This window comes from Mesocricetus auratus, unplaced genomic scaffold (assembly GCF_017639785.1).
Source record: "Mesocricetus auratus isolate SY011 unplaced genomic scaffold, BCM_Maur_2.0 Super-Scaffold_100676, whole genome shotgun sequence".
Classification (NCBI taxonomy): Eukaryota; Metazoa; Chordata; class Mammalia; order Rodentia; family Cricetidae; genus Mesocricetus; species Mesocricetus auratus.
Window position 1 is genome coordinate 100,934,468 of NW_024429266.1, and position 13,974 is coordinate 100,948,441.

A 13,974-nucleotide genomic window follows, 5' to 3' on the forward strand; every position below is an offset into this window, starting at 1 on the left:
GTGTTGGGATTCCAGGTGTGTAACATCACGTTGGACTTGGCCAAAACTCTGCTGAGTGTCTACAGGCTTGTCACCCAGCCTCCACGTGATGGGGTTACAAATGGGGGTAAAAGCTGGGCACGGTGGGTGCAAGCTTGTAAGCTCAGTACACCGGAGGCTGTGGAAAATAGCCACAGGTTCAAGGCCAGCTTACATGTGCTTCACGCATTTTTTAGCCTCCCTTTTTTCCTTCTCTTTTGCTTCCTTCCTTTTTTCTTAAGGCAGAGTCTTGCTAGAATGTATGGTCCTCCTGCCCCAGCCTCCTACGTGCTGGGTTTATGGGTGTGCACTACCATTGACTTGGTGTTCTTTTCTGTTTTACTTTTTTTTTTTTTTTTTGGTTTTTCGAGACAGGGTTTCTCTGTGGCTTTGGAGGCTGTCCTGGAACTCGCTCTGTAGACCAGGCTGGCCTCGAACTCACAAAGATCCGCCTGCCTCTGCCTCTCGAGTGCTGGGATTAAAGGGGTGCGCCACCAACGCCCGGCTTTTTTTTTTTAACCCTTCCATTCTGCCCATTCTGTGGGTCCTGGGGATCGAATTCAGGCTGTCAATTTTGGCACTGAGCACCTTTACCCACTGAGCAATCTCACTACCTGCATGCCCTTGTTTTGTTTTGTTTTTTTCAAGACAGTTTCTCTTTGTAACCACCATAACTGTTCTAAACCTCTCTTTGTAGCCCAGGCTGGCCTTGAACTCACAGAGATCCACTTGCCTCTCTCTGTCTCCCGAGTGCCGGGACTGAAGGCGTGCGCCACCATGGCCAGCTATTTTTTAAAATGACATTTATTTAGTTATTTATTGTGTGCGTGCACCTAGTGCTACAATGCTTGTTGAGGAAGTCAGAAGTCAGCTTTCAGAGGCCCCTCCTCTCCTTTTACTACATGGGTCCCAGGGGAAGCCAGGACGGCAGGCTTGGCAGCAAGCACCTTTGGCCACACTGCTTATCCTCTGGAAACAGCGTCACTCCAGCAGGAGGACTTGGGAAACCGGTAAAAGGCTTTCTATTTTGGAAACGAGCCTGCCTAACCAGAGTGCTCTGTGCTGGCCTCGCTCGCCCCTAAAGGGACATGCTTTATTCTCAACATACCAATACCCACCATTGTTGTAAGTTCTGGGGATAGAATGTGAGTCAGGGGGCCGTCTTGGAATTCTGGATTTCACAGACAGGGAGAGAATAGGAGGCTATGCCTGTGAATGACAACTCAGATAAGGCTTCCCTGAGGGGCCACAGTTCTGGAGGGGGCGGGCCGGGACACACTTTTCCCAGGAATGGGAAACAGCTACTAGGAAGGTCCCAGGAGGGAACGAGCTCTGGGCATTGGAATAACAGGGAGGCAAGCCGACTGATTGTCAAAGGGAGCCGGGGAGATTTTTTTTTAAGCAGAGGAGGGACATGGCTTGCATTTTGAAGAGCTGCCTGTGGTGGCTGGACAGTTCATGCAAGAATGCGCGCGGGGCGACAGGAAAGGGCTTTCTCAGACTGTAGAGCGGGGACCCCCCAGGGCCCGGCCCACACACTATAAGCGTAACCAAGGCCTGCCTCCCAGCAGGTCAGGAGGAGGGGCTCTCAGAGCCTGGAGTGGAGTTCTGGGACCAGAAAATCTGTAGGCCGGATGAGGATCGACACCAGGGTGGTGGGTCCACTGATGGTTGCCAGGGTGACCGTAGAAGGGTTGATGGTTGACTAGAACGAGGTAGCGGTTGTCTGGGTGACTAGAGAGGCCCAGGCAAAGGCTGACCGGAGGCCTTGGACAGTTGCTGGGACGGTCGCCAGGGTAACCAGAAAGCTCTGCCTTCTGTCCATCTGTCTCCCCACCCCCGCCCCACCCCACCCCCACCCCGCACAATTGCAGAGAGGGAGCAGGAGCGGGTGGAGGAGGGGTCTTCTAAAGGAGGTGGTCATATCCATTGGGCAGGGTCCTCTGACCAAGGTTGGCCTTCCCAATTTTTCTGACCTGGGGACCTGAGCATAAGCCTCACTTTGGGCAGGAGCGGAGGGCTGAGTTCCAAACTAGGTTCTCTAAACCCTTCCCTCCAGGCTCCTTTCCGTCATTCATTCATCCGTTACTACCACTGGACGAACACCATCAGTCCTGCTCCAGAGAAAGGGCAGAGAGAAAGCTGGACAGGGACAGGGACAGGGACATGGCAAGACTGTAGTCAGGCCTCAGTGGAATAAGGAGTTGGGCACGGCGGTGACCTGGTAGGAGGAAGAGAAGGGAAGAGGCCATCTCAGAGTGGAGCCTTGGGAAAGATGTGCCCCACCCTAGGGAAGCCCCTCACCCACGCTGACCTGTCTTTTCCTCTAGACTGCGGGCCAGTGCTGGCTAAAATGACACGGGGTTGTTTTGAACTTCCAATACCAATAAGGGAGGAGCCCAGATAAATCTGTGCATGGAACCTTATTTGGGTGCGAGTAAAGGGGTCAAACAGAGTGAAGGCGGAGACTGGGAGGAGGTGAGGCAGGCTGAACGAGATGAATGTGTGGTTAAATCCAGACATGGGGACACAGACTTGCGGGGAAGGCGCTGAGGCAGATTAGAGGCATGTCTAATCTAAGGGACAGGGATCTAGACACATGAGCGCAAGGGCAGAGATAACCTTAGTGTGCACTGGGGACAGCATGAATACTGAAGCCAGGGCATCTCCTCAGAGGGGCCGGATATCCAGGGAGAGAAAGAAGCCAATCAGGCTAGTGAGCTATGGAAGCGGGACAAAGGTGTCGAGAGAAGCCTGGCGTAGACTGTGGTTTCAGAAGATGCTGGGCGACTGACGGCGAGGACCAAGCATGCAGACTCCTGTGGATCCCAGAGAGCTGTTCCTGCTCAGTGCAAAGGAGGGAAGCTGTGCAGAGCTGGGTGCCCCAAGGCAGGCTAAGCAGGGGCTGGCCAGGGACCTGACCAGGCATGGGAAAGAAGAGTTATCAGTAGTGCATTTATGTACACAGGCTCTCTGGTTAAGGGTCATAACCAGCTGCGGTGACCCCCTCTGGGAAGGACCCCAAGTCATCCAAAGTCATCTTCTGTCAGTGCCTCCATCTGTCCAACCCTGCAGAAAGGGTGGGACGGACAATGGAAGATAGGAGATGAGACGGGAGGAGACGGGTAGGGCTGGCAGCGGAGGGCTGTGCGTTGGCTGCACAGAAAGGAGACCCAGCCTGTGGCTGAGGAGGAGGGAGAAATGTATTCCATAGACTGTCTCTGCGTAGCTTATCTTCAGTGGGCGCGGATATGCCGTGGTGAGAGTGTGACAGTCAGAGGCCAGCTTTGTAAAATGGATTCTCTCCATTCACCTTTTGGTAGCTCTGGGGATTGAACCCATTCAGTCAGGCTTGTGCAGGAAGTGTCTTTATCTGCCGAGCTGCCATCTTGCCAGTCCTTAACTTTTTAACTTTGCCTTTTTAATGGTTTATTTATTTATTATTTTGCTTTGCAAGATAGGGTCTCTCTATGTCATTGGTTTAGATCACTCCTGATTTTCTATGTAGCTTATCCTGGCCTCAAACTCACAGCCTCAACTTCCCAAATGCAGGGATCACAAGCATACACACCACTCCCAGCTCCTCTAGGCTTTTTGAAGAATAAGCAATTATTTATGTGTATGTTTGAATTTATGTGCAGCCGTGTTCATATATATGCACTTTGTGTGTGCAGGCGTTTAAGAATTGTACCCTTTCTCTACGTTCAAGGCCAGCCTGGTCCACAGAGTGGGTTCCAGGACAGCTGGGGCCACACAGAGAAACCCTGTCTCAAATAAACAAACAAACAAACCATCCAACCAAACCAAACCAAACCTGTATCCTTATATTTTTGGTTGTGAGCCTAGCCTTTAATGGCTGAGCTATCTCTCCAGCCCCAAACCTGTATCCTTTAGTGGCTGGAGAGATGGCCACTAAAGGTTAAAAGCATGCATTGCACTTTGAGGGGTCCTGAGTTTGATTCTCAGTACCTGTATCAGGGGCCTCCCAAACTGCCTCTATCTCCAGCTCCAAAGAATCTGATACCCTCTTCTGTTCTTCATGGGCCCCTGTAGATAGACATGTGTGCAAAAGTACACACACACACACACACACACACACACACACAATTAAAAATAAAGTGAATAATTTAAATGAACTTTTTAAACTTTTTGTTTGTTTTTCTTAATTTTTGTTTTTTCTAGGAAGGGTTTCTCTGTGTAGCCCTGGCTGTCCTGGAACTCACTCTGTAGACCAGGCTGGACTTGAACTCAGAGACCTCCGCCTGCCTCTGCCTCCCGAGTGCTGGGATTAAAGGCGTGTGCCACCACCACAGGCCGGCTTCTTTTGAACTTTTTTTTTCTCTAAGATTTATTTATTTGTTATGTATACAGTGTTCTGTCTGCATACATCCCCGCAGGTCAGAAGAGGGCACCAGATCTCATTATAGATGATTGTGAGCCACCATGTGGTTGCTAGGAATTGAACTCAGGACCTCTGGAAGAACAGCCAGTGCTCTTAACCTCTGAGTCATCTCTCCAGCCGTCTCTGAAACTTTTTATAGTGGTAGGAATTGAGCCAAGAGCCGCACAGGCGTGCATCCTCTCACTAAGCGCCACGCACGTCAGCTCAGAGTAGCAAACCCCCTTTCCTAAAGCAGGGAGAAAGGGTGGAAAGTCACAGTGCTTAGAAGAACTGGGGGGGGGTGACAATCCGTCTTGCCACTGCAGCAGTAGGTTAGCTCAACCCAAGAGTCCCCTCCTCTCTTCACTTTTCACCTCATCTCTTCCATCCAAAAGCCCCACCAGTCACTAGTCCTACCTCTGAGCCAACGGAGACCGGAGCGGGACTCTCAGGGAGTCTTAGGGCTTCTATTTCTGTGAAGAGACGCCATGATCATGGTGACTCTTACAAAGGAAAGCGTTTCATTGTGGCGGGTTACATTTTCAGAGGTCCCGTCCGTTACCATCATGGTGAGACATGGCTGTGTGCCATGGAGAAGGAGCTGCGAGTCCTACATCTTGCAGGAAACAGGACACTGGGAGTGGCTAGAGCGTAGGAGATCTCAAAGTCTGTCCCCACCACAGTGACACACTTCGTCCAAACAAGGCCACACCTCCTAATAGTGCCACACCCTTTGGAGGCCATTTTCTTTCGAAATGCCACAGGGTGTGGGGCTGGTCCTGGGGGTGTACATATTTCAAGTCCCACCTTCTGATTTGTTCACCTGACAGTTTATTAGGACTGGGGAGGTGGCAGGGTGTGTGGAGGGGGGCAGGGGTGTGTAGCGGGAGGTGGGGGTGGGGCTGGGAGGGGTGGTGAGAATAGCTAGTGGCAGAGCCAAGTATATGTGCAGACACAGGCTTTAGCTCAGCACCCCACTAAAAAGACAATTGGTTTTTTTTTTTTTTTTTTGGTTTTTTTCGAGACAGGGTTTCTCTGTGGCTTTGGAGGCTGTCCTGGAACTAGCTCTTGTAGACCAGGCTGGCCTTGAACTCACAGAGATCCGCCTGCCTCTACCTCCCAAGTGCTGGGATTAAAGGCGTGCGCCACCAACGCCCGGCCAAGACAATTGTTTTTCCCTCCTGTATGCCGGGCTGCATGGTAGTCGGTAGCGGTTCGGCACTGACAGGCAGGGAACCCACAGTCAGCAGTTTGATGGAGCCAAGCAGGATTCTGGAAGACCTGGAGCTCTGATGGGTAAGGGATGGGTGGCCCCCAAGAGACAAGAAGATGGGGTTCTTCAGGATGATCTGTTCACAAGGTCCTCAGACACTCACTAAAATTCTGCAGGGGCTTCTACTGTAATACTTGGTGTAGGATCCCAGGCCCTTTGAGCTCTTGGACCTCTACCCCTGAGCCCTGGCTCCTTCCCACCCAGAACCAGGCTGCAGACCATCCCAGTCCACTTGCTCCTCAGATCCCCTATAACTCTCCCTCTGCAGCAGTCCTTTCCTGACCCCTCACGCTGCCTCTCCCTTCCTTCTGCCGCATTTAACGTCACATATCAGTAGGGTTTTGTCTTGTTTTCTTTTCCCTTCCGTTTATGTATTTACTTATTTATTCATCTATTTATTTATTTGTGGTTTTTGTGTGTAGTCCTAGCTGTCCTGGAACTCACTCTGTAGACCAGATTGGCAGTGAACTTACCAAGATCTGCCCACCTCTGCCTCCTGAGTGCTGGAAATAAAGACACTCACCACCACTGTCTGGCTTATTTAAATAAATAATTTTAAATTGTTATGCGTGTGTTTTGCCTGCCTGCCTGTATGTACACCACATGCATGTAGGTGTCCTCGATGATGTTAGATCCCCTAGAACTGGAGTTATCAGCAGTTGTGAGCTGCTACGTAGGTGGTAGGATCTGAACTCAGACTTTCTGCAAGAGTAGCGTGTGCCAAACTGCTGAGCCTTTTCCTCTGCATTTTGTCTTTGTTTTGGAGACAGGGTATTACTTGATTGTCCTGGAACTCTGTGTAGGTAGACCAGGCTGTCCTTGAACTCACAGAGATCTGCCTGTTTCTGCCTCCTGAGTGCTGGAACTAAAGGTGTGCACCATCACGTGAGGTTCCTTTTTTACTTGTATTTATATTTTGGGGAATCAAACCCAAGACCACATTCATGCTAGGCAATGCTATACCACCGGGACATATTTCTAGCATTTTGTTCGTTTGCTTGGCTGTATGTGCGTTAGTTGTTGACTTTACACAAACTAGACGTACCTTGGAATCTTGGAAGGGGGTGCTGCAATTGAGAAAATGCCTCCATTGATTGACCTATGGGCAAATCTGGGAGGTGTTTTCTTGATTAATGGTTGATGGGGGATGGGAGACTCAGCCCACTGCGGTAGGTGCCATCTCTGGTCTTGAGTTGTATGAAAAAGCAGGTTGTGGGCGGTGGTGGGCGGTGGTGGCACACACCTTTAATCCCAGCACTCAGCAGAAGCGGGTCCATTTTTGTGAGTTTGAAGCCAGCCTGGTCTAGAAAGCAAATTCCAGGATAGCCAGAGTTGTTACACAGAGAAACTCTATCTCAGAAAAAAACAAAAACAGCCCCTCCCCCAAAACAAACAAACAAACAAAAAAACGCAGGTTGAGTAAACCATGGGGACCAAGGCAGTAAGCAGCATCCTCCGTGGTTTCTGCTTTAGTTCTTGCCTCCAGATTCCTGCCTTGGCTTCCTTGATGGATGGAATATGCTGTGTGATGAAATAAACCTGATCTTCCCAAGCTGTTTTTGGTTTTGGTATTTTATCACACCGATAGAAAGCAAACTAAGGATTGTTGGTGGTGTTGTTTTTGAAACAGGGTGTTACTCTGCAGGCCAGGCTGTCTTTGAATTCACAATCCTCCTGCTTCACCTGAGTGCTGTGGTTGCAGCCCCCCCCCCCCCCCGCGCCTTTGTCTACCATATTTCATCAGAAAACTGGCTGTGGCTCCATCTACAACAGGGCCTGGCACCAAGTAGGTATTTGTCAGGCTGGCTGTATTGCTTGGAATCCTAGTACTTGGAAGGCTGAGGGAAGGAGGATTTCATGTTCAAGTCCCAGACTTTGTCTCAAAAAAACAAACAAACAAACAAAAAAAAAAAACGAGCAGGCAGGTCTGCCGGTGGTGGTGCCCACCTCTAATGCCAGCACTTGGGAGGCAGAGGCAGGCAGATCTCTGTGAGTTTCAGCATAATCAAAGTTGTTACACAGAGAAACCTTGTCTCTAAAAACCAAACCAAAACCAAGCAAGAATCAAATCAACAAGAAACAGGGCTTCCTGTGTAGCCCAGTTGATACAGTGTTTGCTCAGCGTACACAGAGCCTTGATATTGATCCCCAGCCCCCCCATCAAATGTTGCATATCTATAAGCCCAGAGCTTGGGAGGTAGAGGCAGGAGCATCAGGAAATCAAGGTCATCTTTCCCTATATGATGAGTTAGTGAGTGACTTCAAGGCCAGCCTAGAGTACTTGAGAACCTGTCTAAAAAACAAACAAATAAGTAGGGCTGGTACATGTGCTAAGCCACCAGCCTGAGGACCTAGGTCTATCCCTAGAGCTACATGATAGGAGAGAACCAACTTCTACAAGGTGTCCTTTGACCTCTGCAAACACATGGCACACATGCTGTCCTGGCATGCACACACATATACGGCAATTAATAATGCTTTAAAATGTGATGGGGGATGTCTTTCTGTATATATGTTTCTCTTATTGGTTGATGAATAAAACACTGATTGGCGAGTCGCCAGGCAGGAAGCATAGACAGGACTATCAGACAAGGAGAATTCTGGGGCAAGGATGCGGAGAGGAGCGTCAAGGAGACACCAGGTAGCTGATGAAGGAGTAAGATAAGACCACGTGGATATACTCAGATTAATAGAAATGGGTTACTAATTAAGAGCCAATAAGCAGCCTGAGCCATTGGCCAAACAGTTTATAATTGATATAAGCATCTGTGTGTTTATTTGGAGCGAAATGGCTATGGGACCAGGCGTAACAGAAACTTCCATCCACAAAAATGTAGTTAAGGAGGCCAAAGAGATAGTTCAGTGGTTAGGAGCACTGACTGCTCTACTAGAGGTTCAGTTCCCAGCACTCCCATGGCATCTCACAGCTCCAATTCCAGGGGATCTCTTGTCCTATTGCTGTTTGAAGTCACCTGGCATGCAGCTGGCGCACAGATGTGCAGGCAGGCGAATCACGTGTGATAAATAGAAAAACAAAAGGAAACAGACAAGTAAGTAAACAAAGAGTTTAGTGAGTGAATGAACGAATGGATGGATGGATGGATGGATGGATGAAGAAATGGTGGAGAGTTGGGAGGAGCCGCTAGGTGAAGAGCTGTCCTAGACATGCGGCTGGGTTTCTGCTCTGGAAACAGCTTGTGAAAGGCAGGGAGAGGAAGTTGCTAAGGAGATTGACCATGCCGCTGTAGGCAGCTTGGTAGTTCAGGCATCAGAGGATCCCAGGGAGGCTGTGTCAGCAGGCCGGGCTGGGTCCCCAGCCCACATGTCCTGGAGTTTGGCCTTGCCACACACAGCCAGGGAGCCCTTGCTCCTCTACATCGCTCTAGTGGTACCCTTCCTGGGTGTGAGGACCCAGCTCCAGATTCTACACAGAGGGCGGTCCTGGGAGGAAAAGCTAAGGGCATGTTCTCAGGTTCCTAGTCAGCGTGCCTACAGCTGTGTCTTGGCCTGGTCCCAGGTCCCAAGTCCCCAAGGACTGAGCTCATGGAGGAGAAATGTCATCCCTAGCCAAGGCCGCCAGCAGGGTCAAGGGAGGGGGCGCTTGCCCAGCCACACCACACAGGTCTGAGCAGCCAAAGGCTGCAAAGCTGTGGGAACGGCCGGCCGCTGCACCAGCCCTGTGCTCTTGGGACCCTGGAACCTCGGGCAATGCTACCGACATAGCTAGAAAAGGGCAACAGGGATTTGAAGGCATTTGAAGCGGATGGAGATCCCTCTTTCTGTGCGATTCCTGTTTTGTAGATGCGTCTTCCTGTAGTCTCCATTCCCCTGTGTCGTCTTCGCCGCTGTGTTCACAATTTCCTGTCTAACAGGAGCCACGGGATCAACAGATTCCTTGGGTGTTTTTTGTGCCGAAGCATCCAGTCTGAAAGTTTCCATTCAGATGGCTCAGGAGAGAACATGGCCTACCCGAGGGCTCTAACTTTGCTCTCCCTAGCCGCAGGCCGTTCTCTGGACCCCACGAGCATGTGAATGGCTGTGATGATGGTGGTTTGGTAGTTCAGGCATCATCAGAGGCATCTTAACCCCTCTGGCTGTTTCCTGGGTTACCAAACCATGCCCTATAACCCTCCTCTGTACTCGTTCCCTGTTGGGGGCTCTTGGGACTCTCATCTTTCATCTGAACCTCAAGAAACCCTCAATTTCCTGTGGGAAGGCCGTGTCCACAGAGGGAGATATGGACACCTCCAGGCTCTTGTGGACACTGCTGAACAGTGGGGACATTTCAGGGGTCGGGAGAGGACCTCAGCTCGTGGGGAGGAAGGGTTTCCTGAAGAGGAATTCTTTTCTTTCTTTTTCATCTTTACAAATGTGTATTTATCTTGTAGGGAGAGGGGCATGGGTTTGGAAGTCAGAGAATCACTTTCTGGAGTCGGTTTTTATTCCTAGCGCATGGGTTTCAGGGGTTAAATTCAGATTAGCAGGCTTGGTGTCAAGCACCTTTGCTCACTAAACCATCATCTCTCCAGCCATTCATTTATTCCTTTCAATTTTGAGACATGGGCTGGCCAGGAATTTGATGTGTACACTAACCAGGCTGTGCTCAAACTCACCAAGCTCCACCTACCTCTACCTCCCAAGTGCTGGGATCAAAGGCGAGTGCCACCATGCCCAGCTTCAATTTCCTTTAAATTAGATGTATTTATTCACTGGTATATACATGCATGAGCCATTTGATAAATGTAGAAATCAATCTGTTTTCTCCTTTTATCACCTGGTCCCTGGGGTACAATTCTTGTCAAATTCGGTGGCAAGTGATTTTCCCCACTGAGTCATCGCTCTCATCCCGTTTCAGTTAGAGGTGGGGATAGGCTCGAGACACGTCTCATGCACCCCAGGCTGAGCTTGCTGTAGAGCTGAGAATGATCTTCAACTTCCTGAGACCTGAGAGTGCAGGTAGTGTCACCATGCCTCTTTATGCAGCAGGGACTCAACCCAGGGCTTTGTGTATACTAGACAAACCCTCTACCGACTGAGTTACACTTCCTGCACCAAAATAGGCTTTTAAGTTTTACTTATTTATTAATATTTTATATACGAGTGCTCTGCATGTAAACCTGCATTCCAGAAGAGGACATCAGATCCCATTATAAATGATTGTGAGCCACTATGTGGTTGCTGGGAATTAACTCAGGATCTCTGGAAGAGCAGCCAGTGCTTAACCACTGAGCCATTTCTCCAGACTCTGGGATTTATTTTTTTAATGATTATTTTATTTTATGCATATGAGTGATGTTTTGCCTGCATGTGTGTCTGTGTACCATGTATGTACCTGGCTGATGCCTTCAAGAGGCCAGAAAGGGTGTCAGGTCCTCTGGAACTGGAGTTACAGATGGTTGTGAGCTGCCATGTGGATGCAGGAATTGAACCCAGGTCCTCTGTAAGAGCAACCGGTGCTTTTAACTGCTGAGAAGCATGAATAGGAGGACACCAGGTACAGGAATAGAGAAGGAAGGAATGTCAGAGAGGGTCCAACATGGGCAGAGGCTGACATGTGTGAGAAATAGCAAATCGTGCCTGTCAATTATGGAGGTGCTACACACACGTGCATATATGTATATATATATATATATTTACATTCACACATAATTGCTAGGGATGGTTGCTAGGCAGATACTCTAGCACTGAGCTGCATCTCCAGCTCCAATCTTTATGTAGCTGAGGATGACCTTGAACTTGTTTTTAGGGTGAGTGGTTTTTTTTTTTTTTTTTTTTTGGTTTTTACGAGACAGGGTTTCTCTGTATTGCTTCGGAGGCTATCGGTCCAGCCCGGCCTCGAACTCACAGAGATCCGCCTGCCTCTGCCTCCCGAGTGCTGGGATTAAAGGCGTGCGCCACCACCGCCCGGCGGGTGAGTGGTTTTGAGGCAAGCTTTTGCTGTGTAGCTCTGGCTGTACTGGAACCCATTCTGTAGACCAGGTTGGCCTGAATTTACAGAGATTCACCTGCCTCTGCCTCCCGAGTGCTGGGATTAAAGGTGTGTGCCACCATCGCCCGGCTTTTTCCTGTTTGTCTTTTAACATTGAACTTCTTTTCCTCCTGCCTTCACCTCATGAGTGCTAGGATTACAGATTTCTCTCTCTCTCTCTCTCTCTCTCTCTCTCTCTCTCTCTCTCTCTCTCTCTCTCTCTCCTTTTTTTTGAGACAGGGTTTCTCTGTATTACTTTGGTGCCTGTCCTGGAACTCACTCTGTAGACCAGGATAGCCTCAAACTCACAGAGATCCGCCTGCCTCTGCCTCCCGAGTGCTGGGACTAATGGCTTGTGCCACCAATGCCTTGCCCTTTCTCTTTTTTAATTAAAATAATTTTTTAAAGTTTATTTTATGTGCATTGGCATAAAGACATCATATGTCCTGAAACTGCAGTTACAGACAGCTGTGAGCTGCCATGTGGGTGCTGGGGATTGAACTCAGATCCTCTGGAAAAGCAGTCAGTGCTCTTACCCTCTGAGTCACCTCCCCAGGCCTCCCCTTCTTTTTAAATTAGTTGTTGAGATTTTGTTTGTTTTTATTTTATGTATGTGAATGTTTTGCCTGTGTGTATGCCTATGCACCATGTATGTGATGCCCACAGAGGCCAGAAGAGGGCATTTGGATTCTTTGGATCTGGAGTTACAGATGATTGTGAACGACCATGTGTGTGCCGGGACGCAAACCTGGATCCTCTGGAAGAACAGTCATTGCTCTTAGCCATGGAGCGATTTTCCTCTGCCCATGTTGAATCCTCTCTGACATTCCTTCCCTTCTCCATTCCTGTCCCTGGTGTCCTTAGTTCCATGTGGCTTGCTAGGAATCCACCCATGGATGCCAGCAGCCACGTTGGTGTTGGTGGTCAGTGCCAGACCTAGTGACCCGACTTTCATTCTCAGAACCCACATAGTAGAAAGAGAGAAATGACTTGCAGGTTGTTCTTTGACCCCTATACACATGTACACCACATCTCACATACACAAAGTCAGTAAGGTGGTGGCACACGCCTTTAGCCCCAGCACTCAGGGGGCGGGGGGGGGCAGATCTCTGAGAGCTCAAGGACAGCCTGGTCTACAGAGTGAGTTTCAGGACAGCCAGGGCTATTATACAAAGAAACACCATCTCAACCCCCCCAAAAGTTAAAAATAAATAAAATGTATTTTTTAGAATTAACTTTAATTAATGCTAAGTGTGTGTGTGTGTGTGTTTTGCATGTGAGTGTAATTGTCTTTGGAGGTAAAAGAAGTCGGATATCCCCTGGAGTCAGAGTTCCAGACAGTTGTGAGCAGTTCTGGGAATCCAACTCAGGATCTCGGCAAGACCAGTAGTGCTCTCAACTCCTGGACTGTCTCTCTAGTGCCAATAAACTATTTTTAAAAAAGCTGTTTTAGGGAGGGGGCTGCTAGAGAGGACCGAACAGCAGGACGGGAGGCGGGGCTTGGATTTCCTCCTGGGCCTATGGGGAGGCAGGACTTGCACTGCACCTGCCCAGGTTGACTAAAGTGACCTGGCTTACTCAGCGCACTGCAATGAATCAGCCAGCCCCCTCCTTATGCAATACTTTTTTTTCTTTGTCCAACCTTTGCTCCTCCCTTACCCCTCCCCTGCAATCCACATGGCCTGGGGTCCCTTAGACCCCAGTTCAGATCAGAGTTCTTAATCTTCAGGTGTAGCTCACGGGCACAGCTAAAGGTTGCTTGGCAACGCACTGGTCCTGGGTTCCATGTTCTGAACTGGGAAACAAAAACTAATGGCAAGGCAGGCAGAGTGGCGCACGCCTTCAATCCCAGCACTCGGGAGGCAGAGGCAGGCGGATCTCTGGGAGTTCCAGACCATAATGGTCTACAGAGTGAGTTCCAGGACAGACGGCTACACAGAGAAACCCAGTGCCAAAAAAGCCAAACCAACCAAACCAAAACCTAATGGAAGCAACAGGGCTGCCAAGGTGACTCTGGAAAAAGGCACTTGGCAGGCAAACCAGTGACCTGAATATGATCCTAGGAATCCACAGGAAGGAAAGGGAGAACCTATGTCACTCAGCTATCCCCTGACTCCCTGAGCGCGCACACGCGCGTGCACACACACACACACACACACACACACACACACACACACCAAACTCAGCTCTTTGACGGAGCATTCATGGAATCATGGTTGATGTCAACGTTCTTCTGCTTCACCCTTGAGCTAGGCAGTAGCTCTTCTCCCATAGAAGGGGTACACTCATGAGGGGGCTCGGCAGCATCCTGGAGGTCAGCTCTGACTCCAGCTC